The sequence below is a fragment of the Phocoena sinus genome, chromosome 13 (assembly GCF_008692025.1).
Source record: "Phocoena sinus isolate mPhoSin1 chromosome 13, mPhoSin1.pri, whole genome shotgun sequence".
Lineage (NCBI taxonomy): Eukaryota > Metazoa > Chordata > Mammalia > Artiodactyla > Phocoenidae > Phocoena > Phocoena sinus.
Genome location: NC_045775.1, coordinates 28,301,093 through 28,309,303, shown reverse-complemented (window position 1 = coordinate 28,309,303; position 8,211 = coordinate 28,301,093). Strand labels below are relative to the sequence as shown.

The 8,211-nt window shown below is 36.8% G+C and overlaps 1 pseudogene; it reads left to right on the top strand.

The window, feature by feature from the left end:
• Positions 1-567: 567 nt before the first annotated feature.
• LOC116763999 lies at positions 568-1,568 on the top strand (annotated as a pseudogene).
• The last annotated feature ends 6,643 nt before the right edge of the window (positions 1,569-8,211 follow it).

The following is an 8,211-nucleotide window of genomic DNA, read 5'->3' as shown; positions in this document are numbered from 1 at the left end:
ATGAATAGGATTTCACAAAACAAACAATAGGCAAGAGACTCCTAGGGGCTGAGAATAGCGTGATAAAGGAAGAGACAGAAAAGTCAGGGCTGTGTTCAGGAATGTGTATAACAGGCAACCTATACAAATTCGGGGGGGTGGGAACAGAGGAAGATTAGGCTTAAGATGTAGGCACTGTGGATGGGCCTTAATCTATGTGTCTGCACTTAATTCTTTGTCAATTAAAAGCAATAAGATGTTGTTTGTTTTAGTAGTGGATTGTTATAATCAGAGCTGTGACTTTGCAAAAGTGTTTTCCCTGGTTTGTTTGAGATACATTAAGGGCACCTTTGGAAAGGAGAGTTTGGTGGAGAGCTCACATTTACAGAGGGTGTTTGAGGAACTAGGATGGCTTCAATGTTAGTAGCATCTAACTTTGTGAATTTACCGTTTGGTGTCTGGACCTTTGCCTTGTAATCATACAAAAAAGAGATGATTCAGTGTGTCAGAGTTGATCTCGTAAATATGCAGATAGGATTTTTTAAAATTTATTCATTTATTTTATTTTTTTGGCTGCGTTGGGTCTTCATTGCTGCACATTTTTTCCAAGGGACCGAAAAGCTGCTGGAGGTTTGGTTCTCCAGGCAGCAACCTGACGCAAACCAAGGATCTGGCGATCTTGGCACCATCCCAAGATCCGAGTGGGACATACTTTTGAAGGATGTGCAATGCTCAATCATAAGTGTGACAAAAACTGACAAGCAGGAAGCGTATGTACTCAGTAAGAGTAGAATATTTGTCTCCAAGAGACGTTTCATGTTGAAGACATGTGGTACCACCCACTTCTGAAAGCACTGATTCCCCTGTTGAAACTTGCTAGGGATTACAGTGGGTTTGACTCAATTCAAAACTTCTTTTATTCTGGTAAGAATTTCATGAAGCATTCTCACCAAGGGTACCCACACCGGAATTTCCAGGAAGAAATAGAGTGTCTTAATGCAATTTTCCCAAATGGGACAGCATGTTGTATGGGACGTCTGAATTCTGATTGTTGGTACTTGTATACTTTGGATTTCCCAGAGAGTCGGGTAATCAATCAGCCAGATCAAACCCTGGAAATTCTGATGAGTGAGCTTGACCCAGCAGTTATGGACCAGTTCTACATGAAAGATGGTGTTACTGCAAAGGATGTCACTCGTGAGAGTGGAATTCATGACCTGATACCAAGTTCTGTCATTGATGCCACACTGTTCAATCCTTGTGGGTATTCAATGAATGGAATGAAATCCAATGGAACTTATTGGACTATTCACATCACTCCAGAACCATAATTTTCTTATGTTAGCTTTGAAACAAACTTAAGTCAGACCTCCTATGATGACCTGATCAGGAAAGTTGTGGAAGTCTTCAAGCCAGGAAAATTTGTGACCACCCTGTTTGTAAATCAGAGTTCTAAATGTCACACAGTGCTTTCTTTGCCCCAGAAGATTGAAGGTTTTAAACGTCTTGATTGCCAGAGTTCTATGTTGAATGATTACAATTTTGTTTTTACCAGTTTTGCTAAGAAGCAGCAACAACAGCAGAGTTGATTAAGAAAAATGAAAAAACACAAAAAGAGAACACACATAGAAGAAGGTGGTGGCTGCTTTTTAGATATTGATACCAAGGGCCATGCTTTCCATAACCACCACCTTGTAGTTGCAGAAAACCCTAGATGTAATTATAGTGTAATCATTTTGAATTTTATGCATTATTATATCAAGGAGTTAGATATCTTGCATGAATGCTGTCTTCTGTGTTTAGGTATCCTATGACACTCTTGCTGTGAAATTGAAGTGCATGTAGAAAAAACCTTTTACTATATGAAACTTTATAACACTTGTGAAAACAGTTCAGTTTGGTTTATGCACAGTATATTTCTCCAGGTATCGTCCAAAATTCCCCACAGACAAGGCTTTCGTCCTCATTAGGTGTTGGCCTTAGCCTAACCATCTGGGACTGTTATATTTAATTGCTACCAGGATTTTACATCCAGTTACCTCCACTTTCTAGAACATATTCTGTACTAATGTTATTGAAGCCAATTTCTACTTCATACAAATGTTTTTGCAGCACCAATCAAAGTTCTTCTTCCACGAGTCGAGTCCTCTAAGAAAATGACTGCAGTTATCCATTTTGTGTATTATTATCTCACTGCTTCCTATATTTGTATGACTTTAATTGATTCATTCCTCACCATGGTGTCTCCCCTCCCAACCATACCCCTTCCTTAAAGCAATACACTCTTACACTGTGGGTTTATACTAATCTTATACCCCAGAGGGGGAATGGGGGGATGGACCCTGGGATTAATTTTCTTTTAAGGTCAAGGGAATTTGGCATTTTTCATTACCATGATCTCTTTTGGAATAAGCTGGTGTTGATTAGCAAAGAAGGTTGATACTAGGGAATATTGGCAGAACTGTATGGAAACCGTATGCCATTCTGTGCCCCCCATTAAATGAGATTAGCTTCTTATGAGTACCATGCCTTTATTAACTTGCTAAGTAGTAGTATAAAAGAATTATCACTAAATTTGTTAGCAAGGCGATTTAAGATGAAAGTTATATTGGATTCAACAAGTCAAGTCACCTCAGATGATTCACCTTAACTTTTACTTTCGTAGCCATTTCCACTAATTTCTATTAATGATATAAACTTTGGTTCAAAGCAGAATTGGAGTCTTGGCCATCTTGTGACTTGTGACTTGTGATACATGTGATAGTGTTCTGATGGTTCCTCTTACTGGTATTTCTTTCACCATGGAGTAACATCAAGTGATGAATGAGAACTGTTCAGGTTATTCAGACATACAGAGTGAAGCAGAATGCTATCCGTAAAACATAACATACAAAATTCCAAAATGGTCAATAGGAAATGACTAGAAATACAGGCTTAGAAGAGTTGGCATCTTTTAGCTGTATTTGCTAACATGGATATTTAAGCAGCTGAGAAAAGAGCAAAGTTGACTCAATTTTGTATTTCTTCTTGTCTTCTTCTTGAATTTCTTCTTCTTCTTGAATCAAACAATTTTTGATTCTTTCTGGATTGATGCAGTGATGTTTTTGTTCCTTCTGTATTTATAAATGAAACTTTTGTTTTTAGTGTTTCTAAACATAAAATATACTTGGTTTGAAATCAAGTGGTTGAAACACTTCTAACTTTTATTTTAAACATGTTGTTGATTCAAAGCTTTATTGAAGAAGCTTTCAATCAATGGATGGGTCTGATTCTGTAATTAGCACACAGTTTTATTGCTAACGTTTTGATGCTACTATGAAGACCAGTGCTCAAAGTGGATTTTGTTCTTGAACAGTGTCCCAGTAGATCTGATGAACATTTATTTTCTTGAGGTCTGATGTTTTTTCACCCCTAACAGATTTAAGATTTCTATTTAATGTTGAAAAACTGTGCAAATTTGTATGGAACAAAGCCTAGAAAAATGAAAACTATAGATTGAATAGTAATATAAATTAATCCTACTGTGTATGATAGAGGAGGGAAAATTTTGGTGCCATAATTTCTCTCTTTATGGTGTTGAACTTAAATCAGTTGAGATGTATTTCTGTACCACAATTTAAGCTTCAATAAGGGTTTGCTTAATTCAAAAAAACGAAAATCATACAAGAAAACTAAGGTATGGTATAATTTTAGAGAGTTGTTTTGATATAAAATAAGAGCATCTATTTGATATGACATTAGAACCATTCTCTTCCGATTGGACTAGGAGTCATAACACTGAACTCAGAAAGAAGAAAATATACTGTTAGAAAACTATCTAACCTGGCACTGGACAGTGTTACTCCAAGTTAAGAATGAAAATGTTATTAGTGATTCCCAATTTTAAAACTTAACCAGTGAAAGTACTGATGATTGTTGGATCAAGGAATGTTATTTGCCTCCCAACTTTATTCTTTTCTATTACTTACTAATTACTTACATATGAAATAGATGAAGGAGATTAAGAGGCACAAACCACCAGTTATAAAAGAAATGTCACAGGGATGTAATGTACAGCATAGGAAATATAGTCAATATTTTATAATAACTTTGTATGATGTGTAATCTATAGAAATAGTGAATCACTATGTTGTACACCTGAAATAAATACAATATTGTAAGTCAACTATACTTAATAAATAGAAAAATTAAATTAAATAAATAATTACTTACTAATAGAACCTGATTTGCTAGATAAATCAGGCTGGCTGCCCATCACAGAATACAATTATTTGAGTGTGGCCGTGTGACAAAGTAGTAAGATGAAAGCAGGGATGATGTGATGAAACTTCAGGAAGTCTCCTTAAAAAAAAAAGGCCCACTCCTTTTTCTCCTTTTGGCTTTTTTTTTTGAAGTTCTTGCTTGCAATTCTTCTCTGACAGTTAGAGCTACATTACTTGCTTTAGGCCATGGTTGATTTTGAAGATGGCATCTGTGCACCAGAATGGTAGAGCAGAATAGAAGAGCCTGGGACCCTGGTGAGAGGATATCTGGCATTGAACACAGTAGTTGACCCTCCTTATCTTCAGGTTTCGCATGCACTGATTCAACCAACTGTGGATTGACAGTGTTCAAAAAAAAGTTCTAGAAATTTCCAAAAAGCAAAACTTTAATTTGAAGCATGCTGGCAATTATTTACATAGCATTTACATTCTATTTGGTATTATAAGTAATCTAGAGATGATTTAAAGTACAGTCATCCCTCTGTCTACAGGGAATTTGTTCCAGGACCTATCCTCAGATACTACAGTTCTTGCATGTTCAAGTCCCTTATATAACTTTTGGACATTCCCATGTAATCTTTAAATCACCTCTAGAGTAATTGTAATATATAATACAAAGTAAATGCTATGCAAATAGTTGCCGGTGCACAGCAAATTATAGTTTTGCTTTTTGGAAATTTCTGGAATTTTTATTTTCAAATATTTTTCATCTGCAGTTGGTTGATTCTGCAGATGTGAAACCCATGGATCAGGAGGGCCAACTGTATACAGAAGAATGTGTGTGGGTTATATGCAATTTACTACATAATTTTTATAAGGGACTTGAGCATCTGCAGATTTTGGTACCCATGGAGGTCCTAAAACCAATCCCCTGCAGATACCGAGGGATAACCAACTGTACCGTCTACCTCCAGAGTTTTTTATAAAGAAAACCAAATCCACTTCTGTTTTCTTTAATCCAATATAGTGGGGTTTTCCCCCCTAAAATATGTGGCTGAAACCAATCTGTTAGATTTGTACTTAGATGACAAGAATATTTATTTATTATTTATTTTTTAAACACCTTTATTGGGGTATAATTGCTTTACAATGGTGTGTTAGTTTCTGCTTTATAACAAAGTGAATCAGTTATACATATACATATGTTCCCATATGTCTTCCCTCTTGCGTCTCCCTCCCTCCCACTCTCCCTATCCCACCCCTCCAGGCTGTCACAAAGCACCGAGCTAATATCCTGTGCCTTGCGGCTGCTTCCCCCAGCTATCTACCTTACTACGTTTGTTAGTGTGTATATGTCCATGACTCTCTCTCACCCTGTCAAAGCTCACCCTTCCCCCTCCCCATATCCTCAAGTCCGTTCTCCAGTAGGTCTGCGTCTTTATTCCTATCTTACCCCTAGGTTCTTCATGACATTTTTCCTTAAATTCCATATATATGTGTTAGCATACGGTATTTGTCTTTTTCTTTCTGACTTACTTCACTCTGAATGACAGACTCTAAGTCTATCCATCTCATTACAAATAGCTCAATTTCATTTCTTTTTAAGGCTGAGTAATATTCCATTGTGTATATGTGCCACATCTTCTTTATCCATTCATCCGATGATGGGCGCTTAGGTTGTTTCCATCTCCGGGCTATTGTAAGTAGAGCTGCAATGAACATTTTGGTACATGACTCTTTTTGAATTTTGGTTTTCTCAGGGTATATGCCCAGTAGTGGGATAGCTGGGTCATATGGTAATTCTATTTGTAGTTTTTTAAGGAACCTCCATACTGTAATCCATAGTGGCTGAACCAATTCACATTCCCACCAGCAGTGGAAGAGTGTTCCCTTTTCTCCACACCCTCTCCAGCATTTATTGTATCTAGATTTTTTGATGATGGCCATTCTGACTGGTGTGAGATGATATCTCATTGTAGTTTTGATTTGCATTTCTCTAATGATTAATGATGTTGAGCATTCTTTCATGTGTTTGTTGGCATTCTGTATATCTTCTTTGGAGAAATGTCTATTTAGGTCTTCTGCCCATTTTTGGATGGGGTTGTTTGTTTTTTTGTTATTCAGCTGCATGAGCTGCTTGTAAATTTTGGAGATTAATCCTTTGTCCATTGATTCATCTGCAAATATTTTCTCCCATTCTGAGGGTTGTCTTTTGGTCTTGATTATGGTTTCCTTTGCTGTGCAAAAGCTTTGAAGTTTCATTAGGTCCCATTTGTTTATTTTTGTTTTTATTTCCATGTCTCTAGGAGGTGGGTCAGAAAGGATCTTGCTGTGATTTATGTCATAGAGTGTTCTTCCTATGTTTTCCTCTAAGAGTTTGATAGTTTCTGGCCTTACATTTAGGTCTTTAATCCATTTTGAGCTTATTTTTGTGTATGGTGTTAGGGAGTGATCTAATCTCATACTTTTACATGTACCTGTCCAGTTTTCCCAGCACCATTTATTGAAGAGGCTGTCTTTTCTCCACTGTACATTCCTGCCACCTTTATCAAAGATAAGGTGTCCATATGTGCGTGGGTTTATCTCTGGGCTTTCTATCCTGTTCCATTGATCTATCTTTCTGTTTTTGTGCCAGTACCATACTGTCTTGATTACTGTAGCTTTGTAGTATAGTCTGAAGTCAGGGAGCCTGATTCCTCCAGCTCCTTTTTTCGTTCTCAACATTGCTTTGGCTATTCGGGGTCTTTTGTGTTTCCATACAAATTGCGAAATTTTTTGTTCTAGTTCTGTGAAAAATGCCAGTGGTAGTTTGATAGGGATTGCATTGAATCTGTAGATTGCTTTGGGTAGTAGAGTCATTTTCACAATGTTGATTCTTCCCATCCAAGAACATGGTATATCTCTCCATCTATTTGTATCATCTTTAATTTCTTTCATCAGTGTCTTATAATTTTCTGCATAGAGGTCTTTTGTCTCCTTAGGTAGGTTTATTCCTAGATATTTTATTCTTTTTGTTGCAATGGTAAATGGGAGTGTTTTCTTGATTTCACTTTCAGATTTTTCATCATTAGTATATAGGAATGCCAGAGATTTCTGTGCATTAATTTTGTATCCTGCTATTTTACCAAATTCATTGATTAGCTCTAGTAGTTTTCTGGTAGCATCTTTAGGATTCTCTATGTATAGTATCATGTCATCTGCAAACAGTGACAGCTTTACTTCTTCTTTTCTGATTTGGATTCCTTTTATTTCCTTTTCTTCTCTGATTGCTGTGGCTAAAACTTCCAAAACTATGTTGAATACGAGTGGTGAGAGTGGGCAACCTTGTCTTGTTCCTGATCTGAGTGGAAATGCTTTCAGTTTTTCACCATTGAGGATGATGTTTGCTGTGGGCTTGTCATATATGGCCTTTATTATGTTGAGGAAAGTTCCCTCTATGCCTACTTTCTGCAGGGTTTTTATCATAAATGGGTGTTGAATTTTGTCGAAAGCTTTCTCTGCATCTATTGAGATGATCATATGGTTTTTCTCCTTCAATTTGTTAATATGGTTTATCACATTGATAGATTTGCGTATATTGAAGAATCCTTGCATTCCTGGAATAAACCCCACTTGATCATGGTGTATGATCCTTTTAATGTGCTGTTGGATTCTGTTTGCTAGTATTTTGTTGAGGATTTTTGCATCTATGTTCATCAGTGATATTGGCCTGTAGTTTTCTTTCTTTGTGACGTCCTTGTCTGGTTTTGGTATCAAGGTGATGGTGGCCTCGTAGAAGGAATTTGGGAGTGTTCATCCCTCTGCTATATTTTGGAAGAGTTTGAGAAGGATAGGTGTTAGCTCTTCTCTAAACGTTTGATAGAATTCACCTGTGAAGCCATCTGGTCCTGGGCTTTTGTTTGTTGGAAGATTTTTAATCATAGTTTCAATTTCAGTGCTTGTGATTGGTCTGTTCATATTTTCTGTTTCTTCCTGATTCAGTCTTGGCAGGTTGTGCATTTCTAAGAATTTGTCCATTTCTTCCAGATTG